The sequence below is a fragment of the Hyla sarda genome, chromosome 4 (assembly GCF_029499605.1).
Source record: "Hyla sarda isolate aHylSar1 chromosome 4, aHylSar1.hap1, whole genome shotgun sequence".
In the NCBI taxonomy this organism is placed as follows: Eukaryota; Metazoa; Chordata; class Amphibia; order Anura; family Hylidae; genus Hyla; species Hyla sarda.
In genome coordinates, this window is record NC_079192.1 from 164,406,342 (window position 1) to 164,433,434 (window position 27,093).

Genomic DNA, 27,093 nt, shown 5'->3' on the forward strand with positions numbered 1-27,093 from the left:
ACCCGCATCGCGAATCGCATCCCGGCTGGAGGCGGTATCGCAGCGCACCCGGTCAGTAGATCTGACCGGGGCGCTGCAGTAGCGAGGGTGTTGCGAGCGCTCCGGGGAGGAGTGGGGACCCGGAGCGCTCGGCGTAACAGTACCCCCCCCTTGGGTCTCCCCCTCTTCTTGGAGCCTGAGAACCTGAGGACCAGACTTTTGTCTAGGATGTTGTCCTCAGGTTCCCAGGATCTCTCTTCAGGACCACAGCCCTCCCAATCAACCAAAAATTTTTTTTTCCCTCTGACCGTCTTGGAGGCCAGTATCTCCTTCACGGAGAAGATGTCAGAAGAACCGGAAACAGGAGTGGGAGAAACAAGTTTGTGAGAGAAACGGTTGATGATGAGTGGTTTAAGGAGAGAGACATGAAAGGCATTGGGAATACGAAGAGAAGGAGGAAGAAGAAGTTTGTAAGAGACAGGATTAATTTGGCACAAGACTTTGAAAGGCCCCAGATAGCGTGGTCCCAGTTTGTAACTGGGGACACGAAAGCGGACATATTTAGCGGAGAGCCATACCTTGTCTCCGGGAGCAAAGATGGGGGGAGCTCTTCTTTTCTTATCGGCAAACTTTTTCATGCGAGAAGAAGCCTGTAAAAGAGAATTTTGGGTCTCTTTCCATATGGTGGAAAGATCACGAGTCACTTCATCTACAGCGGGCAAACCAGAGGACAAGGGAATAGGGAGGGGGGGGAAGAGGGTGACGGCCGTACACCACGAAAAATGGGGATTTAGCAGAAGATTCAGAGACTCTAAAGTTGTACGAGAATTCGGCCCAAGGTAGAAGATCTGCCCAGTCGTCCTGGCGGGAGGAAACAAAATGCTGTAAATAGTCACCCAGGACCTGGTTAATTCTTTCTACTTGCCCATTGGATTGAGGATGATAAGCAGAAGAGAAGTTTAATTTAATCTTGAGTTGTTTACAGAGAGCCCTCCAGAATTTTGACACGAATTGGACACCTCTATCCGAGACAATCTGCGTGGGCAAACCGTGAAGACGAAAAATGTGTACAAAAAATTGTTTTGCCAACTGAGGCGCTGAAGGAAGACCAGGAAGAGGAATAAAATGTGCCATCTTGGAAAATCGATCAACGACCACCCAAACAACAGTGTTGCCACGGGATGGGGGTAGGTCTGTAATAAAGTCCATACCAATCAGAGACCAAGGCTGTTCGGGGACAGGCAGAGGGTGAAGGAGACCAGCAGGCTTCTGGCGAGGAGTCTTATCCCGGGCACAGACAGTACAGGCCCGCACAAAATCAACAACATCTGTTTCCAGAGTCGGCCACCAATAGAAACGAGAGATGAGTTGCAAGGACTTTTTGATGCCCGCATGGCCTGCGAGGTGGGAGGAGTGACCCCATTTGAGAATCCCGAGACGTTGGCGTGGAGAAACGAAGGTCTTCCCTGGAGGAGTTTGCCTGATGGAGGCTGGAGAAGAGGAGATCAGACAGTCAGGAGGAATGATGTGTTGCGGAGAGACCTCTACTTCCGAGGCATCCGAGGAACGAGAGAGAGCATCGGCCCTAATGTTCTTGTCGGCAGGGCGAAAATGAATTTCAAAGTTAAAACGGGCAAAGAACAACGACCACCTGGCCTGGCGAGGATTCAGCCGTTGGGCAGACTGGAGATAGGAGAGATTCTTGTGATCGGTGAAAATGATAACTGGAAATTTTGATCCCTCCAGCAGATGCCTCCATTCCTCAAGTGCCAATTTAATGGCCAGTAGTTCTCGATCCCCGATGGAGTAGTTCCTCTCCGCCGGAGAGAAGGTCCTAGAAAAAAAACCACAAGTAACAGCATGCCCGGAAGAATTTTTTGGTAGAAGGACCGTTCCAGCTCCCACTGAGGAGGCATCAACCTCCAATAGGAAGGGTTTAGATGGGTCAGGTCTGGAGAGCACGGGAGCAGAAGAAAAGGCAGACTTGAGCCGTTTAAATGCGTCTTCCGCTTGGGGAGACCAGGACTTAGGATTGGCATTCTTCTTGGTTAAAGCCACGATAGGAGCCAATAGTGGAAAAATGTGGAATAAATTGTCTGTAATAATTGGCGAACCCCAAAAAACGTTGGATAGCACGGAGTCCGGAGGGGCGTGGCCAATCTAAGACGGCAGAGAGTTTATCTGGGTCCATTTGTAGTCCCTGGCCAGAGACCAAGTATCCTAGGAAAGGAAGAGATTGACATTCAAACAGACATTTCTCCATTTTGGCATAGAGTTGATTGTCTCGAAGTCTCTGAAGAACCATGTGGACATGCTGGCGATGTTCTTCTAAGTTGGCAGAAAAAATCAGAATATCGTCCAGATACACAACAACACAGGAATATAAGAGATCACGAAAAATTTCATTAACAAAGTCTTGGAAGACGGCAGGGGCGTTGCACAGGCCAAAGGGCATGACCAGATACTCAAAGTGTCCATCTCTGGTGTTAAATGCAGTTTTCCATTCGTCCCCCTCCCTGATGCGGATGAGATTATATGCACCTCTTAAGTCCAGTTTGGTAAAGATGTGGGCACCTTGAAGGCGATCAAAGAGTTCAGAGATAAGAGGTAGGGGGTAGCGGTTCTTTACCGTGATTTTATTAAGTCCGCGGTAATCAATGCAAGGACGTAGGGAGCCATCTTTTTTGGACACAAAGAAAAATCCAGCTCCGGCAGGAGAGGAGGATTTGCGGATAAACCCCTTTTTTAAATTTTCCTGGATGTATTCAGACATAGCAAGAGTCTCTGGGGCGGACAGAGGATAAATTCTGCCCCGGGGTGGAGTAGTGCCCGGGAGGAGGTCAATAGGACAGTCAAAAGGCCTGTGAGGAGGTAGAGTCTCAGCTTGCTTTTTGCAAAATACGTCAGCATAGTCCATATAAGCCTAAGGAAGACCGGTTACAGGGGGAACCACAGGGTCACGGCAGGGAGTACTGGGAACCGGTTTAAGACAGTCCTTGAAACAAGAAGTACCCCAGCTCTTGATTTCTCCTGTGGACCAATCAAGGGTTGGGGAATGGCGTTGAAGCCACGGTAGTCCAAGGAGAATTTCGGAAGTGCAATTGGAGAGGACCAAAAACTCAATTTTTTCGTGATGAGGTCCGATGCACATTAGGAGGGGTTCCGTGCGGTAACGCACGGCACAGTCCAATCTTTCATTGTTAACACAATTGATGTAGAGGGGTCTGGCGAGACTGGTCACTGGGATGTTGAACCTGTTGATGAGAGAGGCCAAAATAAAATTTCCTGCAGATCCGGAATCCAAGAAGGCCTTAGTAGAGAAGGAGAAGGTAGAGGCAGATATCCGCACAGGCACAGTAAGGCGTGGAGAAGCAGAGTTGACATCAAGAACTGTCTCACCTTTGTGCGGAGTCAGCGTACGTCTTTCCAGGCGGGGAGGATGGATAGGACAATCCTTCAGGAAGTGTTCGGTACCGGCACAGTACAGGCAAAGATTCTCCATGCGGCGTCGTGTCCTCTCTTGAGGTGTCAAGCGAGACCGGTCAACTTGCATAGCCTCCACGGCGGGAGGCACAGGAACGGATTGCAGAGGACCAGAGGAGAGAGGAGCCGGGGAGAAAAAACGCCTCGTGCGAACAAAGTCCATGTCCTGGCGGAGCTCCTGACGCCTTTCGGAAAAACGCATGTCAATGCGAGTGGCTAGATGAATGAGTTCATGCAGGTTAGCAGGAATTTCTCGTGCGGCCAGAACATTTTTAATGTTGCTGGATAGGCCTTTTTTAAAGGTCGCGCAGAGGGCCTCATTATTCCAGGATAATTCGGAAGCAAGAGTACGGAATTGGATGGCGTACTCGCCAACGGAAGAATTACCCTGGACCAGGTTCAGCAGGGCAGTCTCAGCAGAAGAGGCTCGGGCAGGTTCCTCAAAGACACTTCGAATTTCCGAGAAGAAGGAGTGTACAGAGGCAGTGACGGGGTCATTGCGGTCCCAGAGCGGTGTGGCCCATGACAGAGCTTTCCCAGACAGAAGGCTGACTACGAAAGCCACCTTAGACCTTTCAGTAGGAAACTGGTCCGACATCATCTCCAAGTGCAGGGAACATTGTGAAAGAAAGCCACGGCAAAACTTAGAGTCCCCATCAAATTTATCCGGCAAGGATAGTCGTAGGCCGGAAGCGGCCACTCGCTGCGGAGGAGGTGCAGGAGCTGGCGGAGGAGATGATTGCTGAAGCTGTGGTAGTAGCTGCTGTAGCATCACGGTCAGTTGAGACAGCTGGTGGCCTTGTTGCGCTATCTGTTGCGACTGCTGGGCGACCACCGTGGTGAGGTCGGCGACAACTGGCAGTGGAACTTCAGCGGGATCCATGGCCGGATCTACTGTCACGATTCGGCTGGCAGGAGGTGGATCCTCTGTGCCAGAGAGGGATTGGCGTGGACCGTGCTAGTGGACCGGTTCTAAGTTACTACTGGTATTCACCAGAGCCCGCCGCAAAGCGGGATGGTCTTGCAGCGGCGGTAGTAACCAGGTCGTATCCACTAGCAACGGCTCAACCTCTCTGACTGCTGAAGATAGGCGCGGTACAAGGGAGTAGACAAGAGCAAGGTCGGACGTAGCAGAAGGTCGGGGCAGGCAGCAAGGATCGTAGTCAGGGGCAACGGCAGGAGGTCTGGAACACAGGCTAGGAACACACAAGGAAACGCTTTCACTGGCACAATGGCAACAAGATCCGGCGAGGGAGTGCAGGGGAAGTGAGGTATACATAGGGAGTGCACAGGTGAACACACTAATTAGACCAACTGCGCCAATCAGTGGCGCAGTGGCCCTTTAAATCGCAGAGACCCGGCGCGCGCGCGCCCTAGGGAGCGGGGCCGCGCGCGCTGGGACAGGACCGACGGAGAGAGAGTCAGGTACGGGAGCCGGGGTGCGCATCGCGAGCGGGCGCCACCCGCATCGCGAATCGCATCCCGGCTGGAGGCGGTATCGCAGCGCACCCGGTCAGTAGATCTGACCGGGGCGCTGCAGTAGCAAGGGTGTTGCGAGCGCTCCGGTGAGGAGTGGGGACCCAGAGCGCTCGGCGTAACAGTATACATTTTCCTTCATGTAGTTATTATTTTTTTCAAAAGTACGACAAAATCAAACCTATATAAGTAGGGTATTATTTTAATTGTATGGACCTACAGAATAAAGAGAATATATCATTTTTACAGAAAAAATGTACTGCGTAGAAACAGAAGCCCCCAAAAGTTAAAAAATGGTGTTTTTTTACGCTTCGACGTAGATTTTTGGGTAAAATGACTGATGTCATTACAAAGTAGAATTGGTGGTGCAAAAAATAAGCCATCATGTGGATTTTTGGTTCAAAAATTGAAAGAGTTATGATTTTTATAAGGTAAGGAGGAAAAAATGTAAAAGTGCAAAAACTGAAAAACTCCGGGTCCTTAAGGGGTTAAAGATGTATTAAACAACAACAAAAAACGTGGTCTCAAATGGCTGGAGGTGCTCAACCCCAAATGCAGTTGTGCATTTATACTGGGGGAGCTGATCCTGCCCTTGTAGTGCCAAAATAGAATCCTACACCAGATAAACGGTGTGGATGTGTAACAATTAGAATAATACAATACAGAAATTTAGGTGCACTACTGTGGTAGATGTATACAATGACATTGGCTATCCCTCAACACTGATGTTAAAATTGAGACATTCGCCAGTGTATCCTTATATGAAGGACACACCAGAGCCCGCACACCAACGCCAAGGTTTCTCAAATTGGTGCGAGACCTAACGCTAATCCTACCTGTGCTTGATAAGCAAAAACCAGGGGCCAGTGGGCAATTACAGTAGCACTAGGCCGACATGCAGCCTGCTCCCAGTTACCTCCAGCATGACTGAGCACACATACAATGGGAGGAGGGACAGACAGGCTACAAGCCCCACCCAAGTTGGCTGATATAGGTGCATGGCCTCACAGGTATAACCTTAATGCTGCCTGGAAAATGTTCAAGGCTCATTAACATATGGAGTTTACACACCTCCAAGTATACATTTTTAAACAACAACAAAAAACGTGGTCTCAAATGGCTGGAGGTGCTCAACCCCAAATGCAGTTGTGCATTTATACTGGTGGAGCAGATCCTGCCCTTGTAGTCCGTTGCTAGGGGCGATCCCCACCATAAAAATGCATACAATGGAGGATGCCTGCAGTGGACTACAAGTGCCACAATAGAATCCTACACCAGATAAACAGTGTGGATGTGTAACAATTAGAATAATACAGGAATTTAGGTGCACTACTGTGGTAGATGTATACAATTACATTGGCTATCCCTCAACACTGATGTTAAAATTGAGACATTCGCCAGTGTATCCTTATATGAAGGACACACCAGAGCCCGCACACAAACGCCAAGGTTTCTCAAATGGCACGGGACCTAACGCTAATCTACCTGTGCGTAATAAGCAAAAACGAGGGGCCAGTGGGCAATTACAGCAGCATTAGGCCGACATGCAGCCTGCTCCCAGTTACCTCCAGCGTGACTGAGCACACATACAATGGGAGGAGGGAGAGAGGCTACAAGCCCCACCCAAGTTGGCTGATATAGGTGCATGGCCTCACAGGTGCAACCTTAATACAAGATGTATTACATTGTTGTATCTCTGCTAAAATGCTAGGCAGTATCTGTGGCAGCAAATTTTCCTCAGAGACTGAATCCATTCCCCCCTCCACCTGCAAGGCCTCATATCTTGACCCTGATGTTTTAGCGCAACTTGGTGAAATATCTTTCACATTCTTATTCCTTGTAAAGGGGGAGATTTTATGAATTTATTAATTTTTACAGAGCCCCCCCCCCCCCCTTGTCCTAGGGGATCCATTCCCTCCTGATCTGTGTTGTTGAGATTTAGGCGGCATACTTAGGCTAGAGCCTTCCATTACTTCAGTACTGATGGTAGAGAACAATAGGGGGTAGATACAGAACCAAATACAGTACAACCATTCCTCTACTCCAACACAGCCGCCAATGAGGCTAATTCGGTGACTGCTACATAATTTATTCAGCCCTTATATGGTCTCCAGAAATCAGCACACTCACTTGGGCGAAACACCTGGAAATTGAAACCAGCAATAAAATTGGAGTGTAAGACTTATGAACCTCTTTACAGTCCTGCAGAATTATAATTTTATATAAGCCACCACAGTTATTAACTCACAGTGGCGGGTGCCACTCCTGGATCTCACTGCATATGTTGCACCAAACTAAAGTGCTGCAGGTAAAAGGGGGAAAAAAAGAGTGGGGGGGGGGGGGGGAGAGAAGGAGCCAGCCCTGAGGGTGAAAACAGTCACTTTTCAGTACAGTTCAAGGTTTAAAATATCCTAAAAATTCCAGCATGAAAAATAGCTTTCCATTTAAAAAAAACAAAACACTATACTGTCTCAAGACCGGCCAGTGATTATAATTTTCCAAATAGATATTAGTTGTTGCTTTTCATCACTCTCACCAAATAGAGGGTCCAGCTGACAATGTATGGAACCTGCACGGTATATAGGGCTGCTTCCCAAATACAGGCTTTCATAAAAAAAAATTAGCAGGTCCTTTGCTATCATCTTCTGTCAACTCCCCAATTCCCTATCCACAGCCATATGTCTTTTACTCACAGTCCGGCAATCCCTTGTGGTGGGCTAGGGGGGGAAACATGCCATGCCATAGCCGCCTGCTCCTCATCACCTTCTCGAATGGCGGCTGCAGTCCTTTCTGCATTCAGTCGCGGAGTGATTTATGGCTAGTCCCTGCACGCCCTCGGCATCTCAGGCAGAGCGCACTCTGGCCTCCAGTCTGGCTACACTTCGCTATTGAAGACCCCGAGGGCCGTGCTCGTTCCACCCAGGTGAGGAGACCGGCAGGGCTATCGGGGGGTCCCATCATCATGTCTTAGTGGTCCGGATCCCACAGGCAGCTTCTTGGTCGCTTGCGGCACGCAGCGGAGGACTAGGGGAGTAGTCAGAGCGCTGCGGCCTCACGTCATGCCACCAGGTGTTCCCCCCATGTGTTTTATAGCTGGTATTTTTAATGGGCATTTAGCCAGTCATTCCCTTTAACCCCTTAAGGACGGAGCGTTTTTCAGTTTTTGCACTTTAGTTTTTTCCTCCTTACATTTTAAAAATCATAACCCTTTCAATTTTGCACCTAAAAATCCAAATTATGTTTTTTTTTTTTAGCACCACCTATTCTACTTTGTAATGACATCAATCATTTTACCCAAAAATCTACAGCAAAACAGGGAAAAAAATAATTGTGTGACAAAATTTAAGAAAAAATGCCCTTTTGTAATTATTTTTTGGGGCTTCTGTTTCTAAGCAGTAAATTTTTGGGTAAAAATGACACTTTATATTTATTCTGTAGGTCCATGCGATTAAAATGATACTGTAATGATATAGGTTTGATTTTGTTGTACTTCTGGAAAAAATCATAACTACATGCACAGAAATTAATACGTTTAAAATTGTCATCTTCTGACCCCCTATAACTTTTTTATTTTTCCATGAACGGGGCGGTATGAGGGCTAATGTTTTTGCGCAGTGATCTGGTACCATTTTTGCTTTGACCGGACTTTGATTTTTTATGGTATAAAAAGTGACCAAAAATATGCTATTTTGGATCTTGGAAATTTTTTTTTTTGCGTGTACGCCATTGACAGTGTGGTTTAATTAACAATATATTTTTATGGTTCAGACATTTACGCACACGGCGATACCACATATGTTGGTTTTTCTTTTTATTTACACACTTTTTTTAAATGGGAAAAGGGGAGTGATTATGATTTTTATTGGGGAAGGGGTTAAATCACATTTATTAACTTTTTTATTTTTACCTTTTTTATGTAGTGTTATAGCCCCCTCTAGGGGCTGTAACACTGCATATACTGATTGCAGGCACTGTTCAGTGCATTGCCATAGGAATGCATTGATCAGTGTTTTCTGCGCTTGTTTGCTCAAGCCTGGATTTCAGGCTTGGAGCAATCAAAGGCCGATCAGACAGCTGGGAAGAAGGTAAGGCACCTTCCGCTGCCCCCCCCCCCCCACCGCTGTTCGGGACGCCACAATTTCACTGCGGCAGTCCCGAACATCTCCGCTGAGCTAGCCGGTATGGATTTCACTCGTTTTAGACACCGCAATCAATTTTATTGCGGCATCTATCAGCCTGATCGGCGATGTCCGGTATTAGCCGCGGGTCCTGGTTGCTGATAGCAACTGGAACCCCGCAGATAAGAAGCGTACTTAGCTTTTGAGTGCGCTTCCCAGTTGGGGAGCCGGCCATGGATGTAAATATACGTCCATGGTCGTTAAGGGGTTAAGGAGGTAGGCACACATTAAATTTCCAGGCTCACAGTACAATAATGAGATTGTGTAGAGATTTCTTCTGAAGAGCAATGTTCTACTGAAAATTGCTATATTGGGTAGACAAAAATAATAGGCAAACTGGTGTCTAAGTACTTGATGAAATAATAATGTGTGGGATTTATGCTTTCATAGTTCTCTGTGAAATCCAAAACCTGAGTAAACCGCATGAACCATGTTATTCTAATGGATGAATTTTACAATTACTCGGCTATTTCCCATTTTGCAAAGACTGAATCTGTTTTGAAAGCTAATGCTTGTACAAGATTTCATAGATTTCTACCATTACACTAATTAAAAAAAAACATGGGCCAAATAAGCATGAAAAGATATTGTTTTCACCCCTCACATAATGCAAAGCATTACACATTCATTTTCGTTTTTCAACAACAATATACTAATGTTTTAGCATAGGAAAAATTCAGAAATCAATATGTGGTTGAATAACCCTGATTTTTAAATAGCATCATTCATGTGTCATGTCATGCTCTCACCAGTCTTTTGTAACAGAGTTATAGGGGACAAACAGGGTTATTTCCACCGATTAGCATAAACAATATAGATTACCCCCCTACTTATGAAGACAACTTGTTTCAGATTGTTTTCTTTTCAGACATTTTCTTGTGTTTTACGCAGATTAGAAATTTAAGAGCACATGATATATAGACCTGTAGACTTGACTCACATCAGATCTCTTCACCCTGGATATGCCCCCCTCAATATGAGTACCAGGTGAGAGTAAACAGGAAGGTTATATACCAGTTACGCAATAGTGTTGCTCGCGAATATTCGCAATACGAATTTTATTCGCGAATATCGCATATTCGCGAATTCGCGAATATTCGCGAATATAGCACTATATATTCGTAATTACGAATATTGTTTTTTTTTACACAGTACACATAACAGTGAAGGAAAAGGACCTCCATTAGAGAGAAAAACTAAGGAATAGTGTTGCTCGCGAATATTCGCAATGCGAATTTTATTCGTGAATATCGCATATTCGCGAATTCGCGAATATAGCACTATATATTCGTAATTACGAATATTCGTTTTTTTTTCTTTCTTCTTTTTTTCTTTCTACACATAACAGTGATCCCCCCTCTCTGCTTCCAGCTTGTGTGGTGTAAAGAAGGCTCTAATACTACTGTGTGAGACTGGTGTGCGAATTTTCGCATATGCAAAAATTTGCATATGCTAATTTTCGCATATGCGAATCTTAGTCTAAGTAAATTTTCGCATATGTTAATTTTTCGCACATGCGGATATTTGCATATGCGAAAATACAACGCGAATATTCGCGAATATATGACGAATATCCGTCCATATATTCGCGAATATTCGCGAATTCGAATATGGCTTATGCCGCTCAACACTATCTAATCATAAAATAGCAAAATACAAATACGTAAAAAAAGTTACCATAAAATGGTTCACATATCAAATGCATCATGTACTAATTCATGGAAGCAATGAACTAACACAGGTACCTCCTCCAGGATTAACCATTTCAGTTCTGTTGCTGGATCCCCATCCTTACGCAAATACCTAGCAATGGTGGGTAGACACAACAGCTTATTCAGACTGTAGAAATTTATTGATACTGGACTTGTGTTCAGTAAGCCAAGTTCTTATACTTCTAGCAGTTTGCCTTACGTAGGCAAAGCTGCATAGGCATTTTAACATGTATACAACATTTTTGCTTGAACTAGTTAACAAGTACCTGTCATATCCCACAAAAAAAAAGATATATGTTACTCAGTCCCTAATTTTGATCATGTACATAACATGTTTGTGTCTAGCACCTATATTTCTCTCACAAATATCAATACCTAGCTGTTGCTCACTTGGTTTGTAAATTTCCATACTTTTTATCTGATTTCATTATCACATTTAATGACATCAGCTCTTTTATCGTATGTGCCTGTAAACATTACTCGAGCAGACTGTTTTTGCTTTTTATTCCTATTCCTTATTCCTATTTTTCCTATCTTATCAGCTTCAAATCTCACTTTTATTCTTTTATTGTATCCCTTCATAACAAAATTCTGCATAATCTTTGCCTTGCAGGATTTCAACGATGACCCCTTCTTGTCATTAAATTGGCTGACATGGGGGGGGGGGTCTTTGTTTTTATAAATTGTCAAGATTATTTAGCTTAAGCTACATGACAGTTGACTGATGTTAATATTCATGAATTATTGTCTGGGGATCTGACAGAGTTTAAGAGACAGGTGAATAATTTTTTTGGGCAGCATTTGCAGGATAATATAATTTCTGAAAAACTAGCTAGGACATTCATGATTGAATATCCAAGAGCTCCTGTTTTTTTATTTGTTGCTAAAAATCCACAAGAATCCAGACAGCCCACCAGGTCACCTGATCGTTTCCGGATGGGGCTACCTTGCGATCCTTGTGGATAGCTATTTACAGCCTATGATTAAAGGGGTACTCTGCCCCTAGACATATTATCCCCTATCCAAAGCATAGGGGATAAGAGGTCTGATCACAGGGGGTCTGGTTGCTGGTACCCCGCGATCTCTGGTGCAGTACCCCAGTAATCCAATATACGGAGCGAAGTACTGGAACGATTAAGATTTTTTAATAGAATTTACAAATCTGTTTAACTTTCTGGCACCCGTTGATTAAAAAAAAATAGTTTTCCACCGGAGTACCCCTTTAACAAACAAAAGACATGTCACTTAAAATGCACAGTGAAACTCTGACGCATTATGAGCTTAAAGCTCTTAGTCCTAGCAAATATACAGCGTGTCCGTTTGGTTTAAATATCACATACCAAATTAAACATAACCATGAAGGACCCGCAACTGGTGTTCGCATACTAAACGGGACGTGTGTGTTCACGAGAACAGTGTCGGTGAAAACTAATGGTGATGTCTCCAGATATATGTTAACCCCTTATGGTTGGAATAACTCGCGTAAAGCAAAACGCTACTAAATATATGGGCGACAGAGCATAAATAACATAGGTATATAAAACCATAATAGCAGAAGCATGGGCGACAGAGCATTGGCGATAGAACATAAATAGCATAAATATTTGAAACCAGGATGGCAGAAGCCCATATACCACAAAATCCCATAGGTGCAGTATAGTTCACAAGGAAAAACACCCCCTTAGCCAAGGTGCATGTAGGTTTCGCTCTTACTGAAATTCATCAGGTTTCTGCATCAAAATACTTGCCTTAACTTCTTTTCACCTTTCTTTACTCTTACTGTTACCTATGTTCTTGGCCAGTAGCCTTGTTTTTATCATACCCGACAGGCAAATATTACTTGGTAATAATAATAAGGAACATGGTAGAAACAAAAAAAAATTATATTTCTTATTATTCTTTTGGAAAAAGGTTCCTTAGGTTTAAGCAACCGTATAACAGAAAAGTAATTACAGGAGGTTGCGTATATTCAGATAAAACAAACAGCTCATCAATTATTGATTGTTTGATTTTACCTTCTAAATATTTAATTTCCTATTACCCTGGACCTTGCATCTACCATGTGCAGATCCTTAAACATACAAACCTTATGTATGTCCCTAGTATAAATCATTTTGAACCACAACTGCTAAAGCAAGTTAAAATGGTCAAAGTGGCCATTAGTTTTTTGCTGGATTAAAATTCTAAATTATGTAATTCTGGTCATACGCAGATGAATTTCTGGGGAGTAACATTATAGGTTATGGATCACCATATGGGAGTCAGGAAGAAATTTTCCTCTGTCATGGGGAAATTGGAATGAGCCCCATGGGAGGGGGGGGGGGGGATAGGGAAGGTTGCCTTCTGGATCAACACAGTAGTGACACAGTAGATATATAGGTTTAACCTGATGGATGTTTGTCTTTTTTGAACCTTATGAACAATACTATATGTTACTATATTCAGGGAATAGATATGCACTTAACACTAAACAAAGGTAAGAAGTGGTCAATGCACATGAACAACACTTAGCCCAGGGCCATAAGCCCAGAGTACTAAAACCATGATCCAAATGTTCCTACCCTAAAACATAACTTTTATTTATGTAAATAATAAAGTGTGATATGTGACCAATTTTTTTTTTAAGATTCCAGCATTCATTTGTATGTATGAAGATCCACTGATCATATGAGATACTTCACATACAGTGCTACTCATACCATTGTGAATGGAAGCTGCAGACCAGTGAAACTAATTCACAGGCCTATACTGTTTGTAAAATATAACACATGCTCCCCTCAAGTCCTCCAATAATTTATAAGTCCTCCAATAGTATATACCTTTACTGCATCTAATCAATCCCATACTGCTTCATTAACACCTCATCAAAGAGGGATCCCTCCCGGGATATGAGGACCGGATACGAGGATGGGATATGAGGATGGCATATGGGGACGGAATATGAGGACCGGATATGGGGACGAGATATGGGGACATCATATGAGTTTGGGATATGAGGATGGGATATGGGGACAGGATATGAGGACGTGATATGAGGATGGGGTATTGGGATGGGATATGAGGACAGGATATGGGGTCGGGATATGAGGAGGGGATATGAGATCGGGATATGATGACAAGATATGAAGACGGGATATGAGGTGGGGATATGAGGACGGGATATGAGGACAGGATATGAGGTTGGGGTATGAGGACGGGATATGGGGACAGGATATGAGGTCGGAATATGAGGAGGGGATTTGGGGTCGGGATATCAGGAGGGGATATGGGGTCAGGATTTAAGGACGGGATGTGAAGACAAAAGCTTCCTCCCCTTCTGTCTTCACATCCCTTCCTGTTGCTTTTCCTCCCCCACAAGGACATGGTAGGAAAAATCGGTCAGCGCTGGGTATTTAGCTAATATATATAGCTTTGAATTTAAAATAAGAAATTCTGACAAGCTAAAGAAATCAAAAATTGTGGAAAATACTTTGAACAGCACTGTGCATTTATCATTTATCGCTATAACTATATATGTAGTATTTTGAGTAGATATAATGTTACTTGCATAATATTATTATAGTATGCTAATATTCTCATTGAGGGAGATTTATCAAAATTCGCACAGAAAGTCACACGTGCGCCTAAGCAATTTTTTGTCTGACTTTTGTGGGTAAGCAAAAAAATACCAATCTGCCCGCCCTACCTAAGCAATTTTCAGTTTTTACTGTGCAGTGGTCCAGCATTTATCATTACAAAAGTAGCACGTAAGAAAATCAAAGTCGCAAACCCCCTTCAAAAAGTCAGACCTGGCTTACAAACTTGCCTATGACAGCATTTTTAAAATCTCAGACTTTTTGTGCGACTTTTTGCACAGCTCCGCAGCACCGACTCACATCTACCACCAGCCTGCAAGGTGTTGGGGCTACAACTCCCAGCATGTCCTCACTGTAAGGGCATGCTGGGAGTTGTAGTCATGCAATAGCTAGCGGGTGGGTGGTAGATGTGGGCAGCTGGGCAAGGAGTGAAACTGCAAAAAGTCGCAGGTGAGAATTTTTGTGTGACTTTTTTTACTTTCATTTTCACAGGCACGGTGGGACGAGCGGGTAGGAAATGTACAGGAGGGTGACAAGCTTGTCATCCCCCCGCACATCTCCCGTCCACACAACACTACTACAACTCCCAGCATGTCCTTACTGTAAGGACATGCTGGTAATTGTAGTTGTGCGCCGTGGGTGGGAGTGTGTTAGATGATCGGGCGGATGACAAGCTTGTCACCCGCCAGCACCACGTGACTACAACTCCCAGCATGTCGTTACTGTAAGGGAATGCTGGAAGTTGTAGTCGTGCGGTGCGGTGCAGTGTGGGCGGGAAATATGTGAGTGGGTTACAATAAATGTTCTAACTTCTTTTTCTTTTTTTTCCTTTTTATTTCAGATCCGTGTATCCTGTGGACTACAACTTTTTTGTTTGTTTTGTTTAATGTTAATAAAATGGTTAACGAGGGCTTGTGAGGGAGTGTTTTTTGGAATAAAAGTTTTTTAAACAATTTTTTTATTTACTTTACAGGCTTAGTAGTGGAAGCTGTCTTATAGACAGAATCCATTACTAAGCCAGGGCTTAGCGTTAGCCCCAAAAACAGCTAGCGCTAACCCCCAATTATTACCCCGGTACCTACCACCACAGGGGTGCCGGGAAGAGCCGGTAACAACAGGCCCGGAGCATCCAATATGGCACTTCTGGGCCTAGGCGGTAACAGGCTGGCAATATTAAGGCTGGGGAGGGCCAGTAACAATGGTCCTCGCCCACCCTGGTAAGGTCAGGCTGTTGCTGCTTGGTTGGTATTTGGCTGATAATGAAAATAGGGGGAACCCTATGCGTTTTTTTCTCATAAATAATTAAATAATAAAATTCCCTGTATTTTTTTTATCTCAGCCAGATACCAAACAAACAGCAACAGCCTGACCTTACCAGGGTGGGCAAGGTCAATTGTTACTGGCCCTCCTCAACCTAAATAACGCCAGCCTGTTACCACCTAGGCCCAGGAGCGCCATTTTTGATGCTCTGGGCCGGTGGGCATCAGCTCTTCTCAACACCCCTGTGGTGGTGGGTACCAGGGTAATAATCGGGGCTTAGCGCTAGCTGTTTTTTTTTGCTAACCCTAAGCCCTGGTTTAGTAATGGACTCTGCCTATAAGACAGCTTCCACTACTAAGCCTGTAAAGTAAATGAATAAAAAAAATAGTATTTAAAAAACTTTTATTCAAAAAAACCCTAGCCCACAAGCCCTCGTTACAAAATGTTGTTAATATTAAACAAAAAAGTCCACCAAATCTGAAGTAGCCCACAGGTAAGACGGATATGAAATGAAAAGAAAAAAAAAATGGGTTAGTTCATTTAGGGGGGAAAAAGTGGTTAAAAAAAATTAAATAAACACATTTTTTTTTTGCTTATGTGTGCTAAGAAAATGGTATTTCAAAGTGATTTTATTGTTTTTTTGTTTATGTGAGACAAATTTTTCAACCCCCTGTGATAGTATGATAAATATGCCAAACACAAACAAACCCAAAGCAAAAAAAAAAAATGCTGAAGAAGTTTCAGAAACCTGAGCTATAAAATGTGAAGACATACTGTAAATCAAATATTCTCAATGCTGAGCAGTATATCACTTCTTTGATAAAATATAGCCAGCAAGCAAATGAACACATGAAGCACAACCATATCTCCGGTACCTACCTTATTATATAAATATTAATTTTCAAAATATAAATATCAATTACTAGCTGAGTACCCGGCGTTTCCCGGTTTTCCTTCCTAATCCTTGTTGGGGAGGAAAATAAACATATTCCAACCCCACATCCGACCTCCTATCCCGTCCTCCTATCTCGACCTCCTGTCCCGACCTCCTATACCGTCTTCCTATGCCGACCTCCTATGTCGACCTCCTATCCCAATCTCCTATCCCGTCCTCCTATCCCGTCCTCTTATCCCGTCCTCCTATCCCGTCCTCCTATCCAGTTCTCCTATCTCGACCTCCTATCCTGTCCTCCTATCCAGTCCTCCTATCCCCACCTCCTATCCTGTCCTCCAATCTCGAGCTCCTATCCCGACCTCCTATCCCGTCCTCCTTTCTCGACCTCCTATCCCATCCTCCTATCCCATCCTCATATCTCGACCTCCTATCCCGTCCTCCTATCCCATCCTCCTATCCCGTCCTCCTATCCCGTCCTCCTATCCCGACCTCCTATCCCGTCCTCCTATCTCGACCTCCTATCTCAACATCCTATTCTGACCTCCTATCCCGACCTCCTATCCCATCCTCCTATCCCATCCTCCTATCCCGTCCTCCTATCTCGACCTCCTATCTCAACATCCTATTCTGACCTCCTATCCCGACCTCCTATCCCGTCCTCCTATCCCATCCTCCTATCCCGTCCTCCTATCCCATCCTCCTATCCCGTCCTCCTATCCCGTCCTCCTATCCCGACCTCCTATCCCGTCCTCCTATCTCGACCTCCTATCTCAACATCCTATTCTGACCTCCTATCCCGACCTCCTATCCCATCCTCCTATCCCATCCTCCTATCCCATCCTCATATCTCGACCTCCTATCCCGTCCTCCTATCCCGTCCTCCTATCCCGTCCTCCAATCCCATCCTCCTTTCCCGTCCTCCTTCCCATCCTCCTTCCGCGTCCTCCTTTCCCGTCCTCATATCTCGACCTCCTATCCAGACCTGCTATCCCGTTCTCCTATCCCGTCCTCCTATCCCGACCTCCTACCTCGACCTCCTTTTTCGACCTCCTACCTCGACCTCCTACCTCGACCTCCTATCCCGACCTCCTATCCCGACCTCTATCCTGACCTCCTATCCCATCCTCCTTCCCGTCCTCCTTTCCCGTCCTCATATCTCGACCTCCTATCCCGTCCTCCTATCCCGTCCTCCTATCCCGACCTCCTACCTCGACCTCCTATCCCGACCTCTATCCCAACCTCCTATCCCGTCCTCCTTTCCCGTCCTACTTCCCGTCTTCATATCTCGACCTCCTATCCCGTCCTCCTATCCCAACCTCTCACCTTGACCTCCTATCCCGACCTCCTATCCCAACCTCCTATCCCGAACCGTAATATGTGTACCAGGTATTGAAATAGCTCCAGCCATACGGAAATTATATGGGAACATACATTTCCCATTGATTTGCATGGAACTTAAAAAAAAAAAAAATGACCCTCACAAATGAGGGTAGTTAAGGGTTAAATTAACTATCCTATATTTTAAATGGACATATAAGTAACATGTGACCAAGTATTATCGAAATATCTCCAGCCATAGACTTGTATAGGACTTTAAACATAAACCCCGCCCCTGGCAAATGGGGGTGAGTAAGGGTTAAATCACCTAGCCTATGTTTGTTGACCACAGTTTTAGGTCCGGTTGTAAAAGCGCATACGGCGCAAAAATGAGCCGACCGGACCGAACGTTTCACTCCGGTCGGCTCATTGAAATGAATGACATACGGGAGCGCATACGGTGACATACGGGAGCGCGAGCTTTTAGCTCCCCCCTGCCGTATGCGCTCCCGTATGGGAGAAAACGTAGTGTGAACCCAGCCTAACATGTGTGCCAAGTTTCATGTTAATATCTTTAGCCGTTTGGAAGTTTTTGTGGAACATACATACATACATACATACACACACGTTGATTTTTATATATATATATATATATATATATATATATATATATATATATATATATATATATATAGATATGGTGACCTCTGACTGATGGTGACAATGGATCATCACAGTGCTGAACTTCACAACTACAGCATAAATATGAACTGGCTTGAGGTTTATATGCCAAACGTATCCCTCAAAGCCCGTATCTTCCATCCTAAAGTATTCCTGGACATTTCCCGATGGATATTGTAGACCCTTCAGTTTAGTGCGCAAAGCTTCATATGCTGGTGTCATACCATCATGATTTCTACTTTGTGTATGATGGACTGCAGGATATATAGTTATGACACCTAAGTAGAGCAACCCAGAATAACACCATCACTCCTGGTTTACCTGTAGCTGACAATAAGGATTTAGTTTTATATGCCAGTTAAAGGAGTATTCCAGTGTCCCCCAAAGAATAATATATTGCTGGGGCTATAGAGAAAAGGAAACAAAGCTCTGCTTACCTACCCCAATCCTCTGCAGGTACCACTGTAGTTCCTGTTCGGCTGCTTATGGTCCCCCACTACTCATCTTTTCTGTCTGCTTCGGGGATGAAAGGTTGGAGCAGGACCTACCCACTCATCCAATCACTGGCCAAGACAGGACACTGCTGCTCCAACCTCATGTCTTGCATGCAGAACAGACAAGCATTGGGGGCCCGAAAGAAGCCAAACAGGTACCGCAGCGGGACCTGCAGGTGAAGTGGGAGTAGGTTTGTATTGCTTTTCTGCCTAAATTTTCTAAAGCAATATATAATTTTTTGGGAAAACCCATTTAACCCTCTTTAATTTTCACAGGACTGCTAACTATTTAAAGGTTTCCATACACTTATGAAAAATATTGACTGAATGCCCTGATTTTAAGTGTACCTGTCACCAAACAAAAGTTTTCATATATTGTTACTTATGTAATTGTAAGACACTTTGCTATATACTTGCTGTTAAAATTCTCAACCTCAATATGTTTTTAATGTGATTGAAAAAACGGCCACTAGGTGGCTCTGTTCTGTTCCCTGCACAAGTCAAACGTATGTAATGTCTTTGAAGCCTTTCAACTTCTTCTCTCCCAATGGCAGATAGAAGACAGAAAGATGTCATAACTCTCAAGTGTCCCTATTCTGGAGGCGTAGTTCCTCTTTTTGACCTAAGTTCCTTTTATAAATATCCCTCTTTCTATTGTCCTTCACATGGAAATAGATTTGCATTAAAGGGGTTTTACCATAAAGATAAATAATTATAAACTGATACATTATGTGAAATGAAACATATTTGAAAATACAAGTAATTATCAGATATTAACCAATTTTAAAAGGCAACCCTACCAATATAAGCTGAATGCTCTCTTGTTTTTTTTTTGCCATGGGATATGTCCTGCTGCCTCCGCTTCTGACCAGGCATGCTCAGTAGCACAATTCTCCTCACACACACAAAATATATAGCCACTCCAGCATACAGCTGCTTCACTTTACTGATGTATGAGTGAGTCTGCTTGCCTGGCTAAATATTTACTGGCCAGGATGAGGTAAATGTACCTCATAATATTGTTTTTTATAACTTCATATTTTTTTTATAACTTCATATTTTTTTTTCATAAATCACCAATATATTATCATTTATTACAAAATTTCCAATAATCCCCCATTTTTTCAAAAGGCTATCCCACTCCTCCAAGAGAGAGCAAAAATATGTTAACTACTTATATATATTTATTGAAGTAAGACAAACTTTTCATAAAAGTCCACTACTTCCTTCTAAGCCTTGACACATACCTTTTTCAAGGAAAACCAATTTCTAATAATTAATATTCTAGCATAGAATAGTTATCTAATCATTTTTCTTTTTTTTCCTTGGTATTTTAAGCTATACTGAGTAAATAAGAGACTTGCACCTTCAATTTACTCTCCAACTCAACATAAATTTTCCTCCAAAACACTCAAATGCAAACACACTCCCAAATAATATGTAACATATTTGCACCCAAATCACCACATCTAGGAATCGGAGTGATCATATTTTCCAATTTTTTTGGAGGAATGCTAGCGAATAATATAGTCTATGTAGTATATGGAATTGAAGAAATATTGAATTGGAGAAGAGTGTTTGACGTTACAGTAAATATAACTATGTGTGGCCATATGGACCTGAAGATCCACTTGATCTTAATCTATCCACATCTACCTCAATCACTCCATTTAAATCCCCATCACCAAAACTGGACAATTTTCCCACTTAATGCTAAATTTATCCAGGGTTGAAAGAACGACAGAAGTAAACGGAGGGGGGTTTAAATAAACGCTAAAATACATGTTAATTCATTTAATTCAACATGGAAAAAAAACTAAACTTTCATCTTTATCAACCTTAATATGAATAACCACCCAACTAATATTTCTGTGAAATATAACCATGACCTGTAGAGTAAGAGGAAAAACAAGATTTTATTGTTTAGCTTGTTTTGCACAGCAGTCTTGGTGAAGTTGTCTATAGTAAGGTGAATCTTTAAAAGACACACTATCTATGGTGAAATGTTTTTTAACAAAACAAAACATTTCAGCCCCTGACTATCCAACAACCCCGCTGCCTCCTCTAGGGAGGAAAGAAACCATAAATTCTGCCTTACTCTCCAGTCGTAACTTTGCCGGGTAAAGGAGACCATATGTTATTCCATTTCTTTGTATGCGTTTTTTGACCTGAACATTTTTTTTGTGTTTCCACCGTGAATACCTCTTATCATTTTATGTCCTGCTATAACTGTCTATATTACAATCTGTAACACTAAGATCACTTGGCAGGAGGGGAGGGGGGAGGATATAGTCCACTATAATATAACTGTACGCTGTGTGAGGAGTTGGAGAATAAGTTTACCATTATGGAGATTAGATTCTCTTGATGGATGACTCTCACTATGCAGCACAGAAATAAGCATCTGCACTGACTGCTGGGAAATGGAGTTCAGAGCAAAATTATGCGACAGTCAGGACACAGATTTTCGTATAAAAAGGGGAGAGGATAAAAAGGACGTAGAGACGAGGAAATAAGGTAATGTCTGCAGATATTTATATTCATTTAACTCAACAAAATATTGAAGGGGTTATCCGACTTCCACCATTTCTGAGAAAAGCCATGTGCTGCACTAATATACAGTCATTGTGCCTAGTAGAGCCATTTTTATTGATTTTTGATAACAATACTGAGGTAAATGATGCCCCCTTGCATGGTATTTGCTGCTTTTAAGCTGAAGACTACATTTCCCCTGAGTCTGCAGTCTTCCTGTATCTTTCGTCCCTCTCCAACTGCCTCTAATCTAAACAGCCATCTTATCATGTCGTATCTTGGCTGAAAATCTGTCTTTCAACTGTTTCAACCATTGAAAACAAGCATAATGGCATCTTTCATTCTGTAACATTTGTAAGAGTAATAAAAGTAATCAATGTTAAAAGGTTTGTGTGAGGATATATATATATATATATATATATATATATATATATATATATATATATATACGGGGTCAGTATTTCCCTCAGGGAGAGGGCACCACTTCTGGTGTAAAAACGGAGATTCAAGTAGGCCATTTAGCACTCCGCGGGCTTCTGGGTACACAAATATGCAAATTAGCTCACCACACCACCGTCACAGGTAGTGCGTCCTGCAAAACAGCTCAGGCTCCAATTAAGAAGTCTCAGAACTGATTGTGATTTATGCCAAGCCAGAACTCTCTCTCCAGAAGGAAAGAGGACCCATCTGCAGACATCTGTTTTTTTTTTTTTCACCCAAAGTGCAAGAAAAAGTGCAAACGTGTCGCACTAAAAAACGTGCACAAAGGATGCGGTCTATCGCTAAGCCCTTCTCCAACAGGAGAGAGGCCCCCCAACAAACCTACCCTTCACCTCCGAGCCAAAAGGCACCGGCAAGGATCCAGGTTCGATGCCCCTTTTCACCGAAGCTACTAAGGGGCCGAAAATGCTCCTGGCTTCAACCTAGGCGTTAACCAAGGTATCAGCCAAGGAGCCGTATACTGATGGCATCTTGACCGAAGTCAAGATGCCCAGTGGTTGCAGGGAGGGGAGGAACCTTATGGCCACAAACACCTCCCCTAGAGGGGGAGGGCCACCCAGAAGGGCTACGGCATCCTGACAACCCTGTGTACAAAAACAGACACATAAAAGTGGCAGAGTGACAAACAAAAAATTATAAATAAGTAGACGAGTGCAGATATACTGCCCGGTCATCCGGCCGGATCTATAAAAATGTCCCTGATCCTAGCCAGAAGGCCGGGATACCAAGGGTGAGTGCCAAAGGTGAAGAGTAATGGTGCAGTGCTTTCACTCAGTGAGTTATAACACCCAGTGAGTTTCCGCACCTCAGGGTCACCACTCCCCGAGGCACAGAAGTACCTCGGCTCACCCCCCCCCCCCAACCTCATGGCGAGACCCAGAGGAAACAGGTCACATCAGGACAGCCGTCGAGCTGATTCCTCAGAACCAGCCCCGGAATGCCCCGGTACACCTGCCTCCTCCATGCAGCACCAATCTCCACCAGTATGAAGCTGATAAGAACAGATACTACACTTGATCTTAGCCAAAAGGCCAAGAAGCGACATCTGTTTTGGGGTGCTTGCCCCTCGTCAGTACAGAGCAGGGTTATCTGGCTTGGCTGGGTTGAGAGGCCTGTGACTAGTTAATCAGGGTCAGTATTTCTCTCAGGGAGAGGGCAGAACGAGAGAGTTCTGGCTTGGCATAAATCCCGTTCAGTTCTGAGACTTCTTAATTGGAGCCTGAGCTGTTTTGCAGGAGGCACTACCTGTGAAGGTGGTGTGATGAGCTAATTTGCATTGCTAATTTGCATCCACCAGTAGTGGATAATAGGATAAGAAGCTCAAATCCACATTGAGTTCTCTGTTTTTGGAAACAAAAAACAGTATCATTTTAGCTTCAAATGTCTTTCTCTCTTGTGTGTTTTTGAAATTCCCTATCTTGATCGTAAGGTCATGTATGGAGTGGCCTGTTTGGGTAAAATGGTGTCCAACTGGGGTGCAGTAGTCATTTTCTTTATGGCGGTTGATGGAATGTCTGTGTAGATTCATCTTTTCGTTGAGTTTCCGTCCGGTTTCACAAATGTAGCCCCCCCATGTCACACTTGGTACATTGTATCATGTAGACCACATTTGAGGATGTGCAGAAGTATAGTCCCTTAATGTTATATGTCTTGTTGTTGTGGGTGGCTTTTATCTTGGTGCAGATATGTTGGCAGAGTTTACAGCGAGGTTTGGTGGGGGGTTTGGTCCCATTGTCTGTCTCTTCTTTCTGTAGGTAATTTTCTGCTGACCAGCTTTTATTTTAAACTGTGTGGTTGTCTGAAGGCCAAGATGGGAGGCTCAGGGAAGATTTCTTTTAGCATCTCATCTTCCGCCAGTATCGGCTGCAGGTCCTTGATAATTTGATGTATTTCTTCAAGGGCCGGATTGTATGTGGCTTCCAGTGGTACACATGGAGATGGTTGTATCTCTCTGTATTGTAGCAGGTGTTGCCGTGGTGTTTCAAGGGCGGAGTGTATTTTCCTATTGATTATCCTTGGTTTGTATCCTTTTTGTTTGAATTTCTCAGACAGTATTTGTAGATGCACGTCTCTGCCATCAGGGTTGGAGCAGATGCAATGGTACCTTGTAGCTTGGCTGCATATGATGCCTTTCTTTGTGTGTGAAGGATGGAAACTGGATTTATGTAGATACCTGGATCGGTCTGTGGGTTTTCTGTACACAGATGTTTGTAGTGTGTTCCTGTTTATTGTGACAGTAGTGTCCAGGAAGTTAGAACTTTCTGTAGAGAAGTCCATTTTGAGTTTGATAGATGGATTGAATGAGGCCCTCTCCCTCCCTTACCTATAGGTATATGCAGAGCACCCCCTCTCCCCCCTTCCCTATAGGTATATGCAGAGCACCCCACCTTCTCCCCCACTTCCCTATAGGTATATGCAGAGCACCCCCTCTCCCCCCTTCCCTATAGGTATATGCAGAGCACCCCCCCTCTCCCCCATTCCCTATAGGTATATGCAGAGCACCCCCTCTCCCCCTTCCCTATAGGTATATGCAGAGCACACCCCCTCTCCCCCCTTCGCTATAGGTATATGCAGAGCACCCCCCCACTCCCCCCTTCCCTATAGGTATATGCAGAGCACCCCCCTCTCCCCCTTCCCTATAGGTATATGCAGAGCACCCCCCTCTCCCCCCTTCCCTATAGGTATATGCAGAGCACCCCCTCTCCCCCCTTCCCTGAAAGGTATATGCAGAGCACCCCCCTCTCCCCCCTTCCTTATAGGTATATGCAGAGTACCCCCCTCTCCTCCCCTTCCCTATAGGTATATGCAGAGCAACCCCCCCTCTCCCCCCTTCCCTATAGGTATATGCAGAGCAACCCCCCCTCTCCCCCCCTTCCCTATAGGTATATGCAGAGCAACCCCCCTTCCCTAGGTATAGGCAGGGTTGAAAAAAAAAAAAAGGATGCTCACCTGATATCCCACGCAGCGATCTCCTCAGCAGGGGCCCGCGTCTTCTCCCCTCCACAGTACAGGCCCCGATGAGTGACGTCACAGGCACCTGTACTGCAAGCTGCGTGGGGGCGAAGGTCACGTCTCCTCTGTGTAAGCTGCAGATGCGGCTCACACAGAGGGGACACCTTCTCCTGTATCCTGTATGTGCGTGTATCGCGCATACAGGAGAATGTAGCGCTGTCTGCTAGGGATTCCGGACCTCAGCAGCAGCGGCGGCAGCGGCGGGTCAGTCCGCCCCTGGCACCCCCCTTGAGAGTGGCACCTGGGGTTACATTGGAGGGTAATTGTGCTGCAAGCGGCACAAAGAGAGGCAACAGCACTGACAGAGAAGCATTAAAGTTTTACCCATACTGAAAGGGTGGAACTAAGAAGACAGCAGTACTGGTACTAGGGCCATCATTATTTTTGGATCAGGGCACTAAGGTGCAGACTTAGGGCCCTATTATACAGAGTGATTATGGGCTGAACAGGTCAACATTGCACAAATAATTCAACAAGCATTTGTGTGTACATCCCCACCTGGTGCTCAATCCTTCTAATAGGCTCTGTAAGGATATGTTCACATGGCGAAATTTCATTTCAATGGGATTCTGCTGCACTTTTCACACACCAGAAATTTTTTCCAGAGTTCCCCTTTAAGTTAAGCTTTCATAAAATGCATATCTTTTTTATAACTCCCCTCCCCCTCAGTACACATTTGCACATTTGCCCTGAAATGTTTAAACTGGCTAGTGTAATCTTTTGTAAGAATGCAATGTTCAGGCATTAAACATAATTTTGCCTTTCCTTAAAGGGTAGCTCCCACCATCCTATTTTTTTTTTTTGCTAGCCCGTTACCCCCCCCCCCCCGCTACGGCACTAGCCCGTTCCCTCCTCCGCCCGCCTACCCCGTTCCCTCATTACACTTGCAGTTACTGCAGAGTCCGGCAGCGGGCATGCAGGGAAAACGGCGGCAACGAGGCGGTGGCGGCGATGTGCGGGAGGAGTGGCCTCCCAGCCAGTGGCCGGGGAGCCAATGCACTCGCTCCCGCCTGTCTGATTGACAGGCAGGGAGCGAGTGCAGCCTAACTGAAAAAGGACTGATTGCCACTCCAAAATCAGTCCTTTTTCAGTAGCCGGTTTTTAAATGTAAATTAAACCTTTTTAATGAAAAAAATAAAATAAAAGTATATTAGAGATATGTTGTAGTACATAAGTACTACAACATATCAAAAAATAAAGTTAGTGACAGTGCCCATTTAAAGAGTTTTGGTCATATCCCACCCTTATATTTCCTGTTGTCATGTCCCACACCTATATTTTTTTGTCTGTTGCTCATTTGGGTTTTCATCCTGTGCTCTGGAGGGTGCATGTCTGTCTCTTGCCCTAACTGTGCATGACTCATCTTTTCCCCTGAGTATGCTGTGCTGTGCTGTGCTGCGCTGTGCTGAATCTCTTCATTCAATCACTGCAGGCTGCTCTGCAACCACCTACTCTCTGTTTTTGGCTGCAGTCTGATAGGACAGGAGTGAGCACAGAGGAGTGGTAGCCTTCTCCCTGACTTGCTGAACTTTTTCCCTGACTGTGCTTTAGTTTGGGCAAAGATGCAGCCGGACAGGATTATGTGCCGGATGGTATGGAGACCCCTAGTGGTCTTTTTTTTTTAGCCATGATGTCTATAAAAAGGAGATATGTATTTTTTTATTAAGTATATTAGAAAGGATAATGTTTTGCCAAGATGTACAACATATAAATACGTTCTTGGATCTAAAAGTGCCCATTTTAAGAGAACCTATGGTCATTAATTAACCCCTTAAGGACTGAGCCCTTTTTCACCTTAAGGACTGAGCCCTTTTTCGCAATTCTGACCACCGTCACTTTAAGCGTTAATAACTTTAAAACGCTATTACCAATATTCTGATTCTGAGATAGTTTTTTCGTGACATATTCTACTTTATTTTGGTGTTAAATTTTCGGCATTACTTGCATCCTTTCTTGGTGAAAAATCCCAAAATTTCATGAAAATTTTGAATATTTTGC

At 44.1% G+C, this 27,093-nt stretch overlaps 1 protein-coding gene and 1 pseudogene across 3 annotated transcripts in view; one reads left to right on the forward strand and one right to left on the reverse strand.

Moving 5' to 3' along the window:
- LOC130368634 (proto-oncogene Mas-like) overlaps positions 1-27,093 on the forward strand; it is a 71,926-nt gene that overhangs the window by 31,151 nt on the left and 13,682 nt on the right. Inside the window, exon 1 of one of the 3 annotated variants that reach the window (XM_056572576.1) lies at positions 21,432-21,567. The exons of the other annotated variants lie outside the window; for them this stretch is intronic. The gene's annotated coding sequence lies outside the window, so the exon portion shown is untranslated. Of the gene's footprint in view, positions 1-21,431; positions 21,568-27,093 lie in introns of those variants that run through there. 3 annotated transcript variants of the gene reach the window in all.
- On the reverse strand, positions 22,968-23,126 carry LOC130267819 (U2 spliceosomal RNA; annotated as a pseudogene).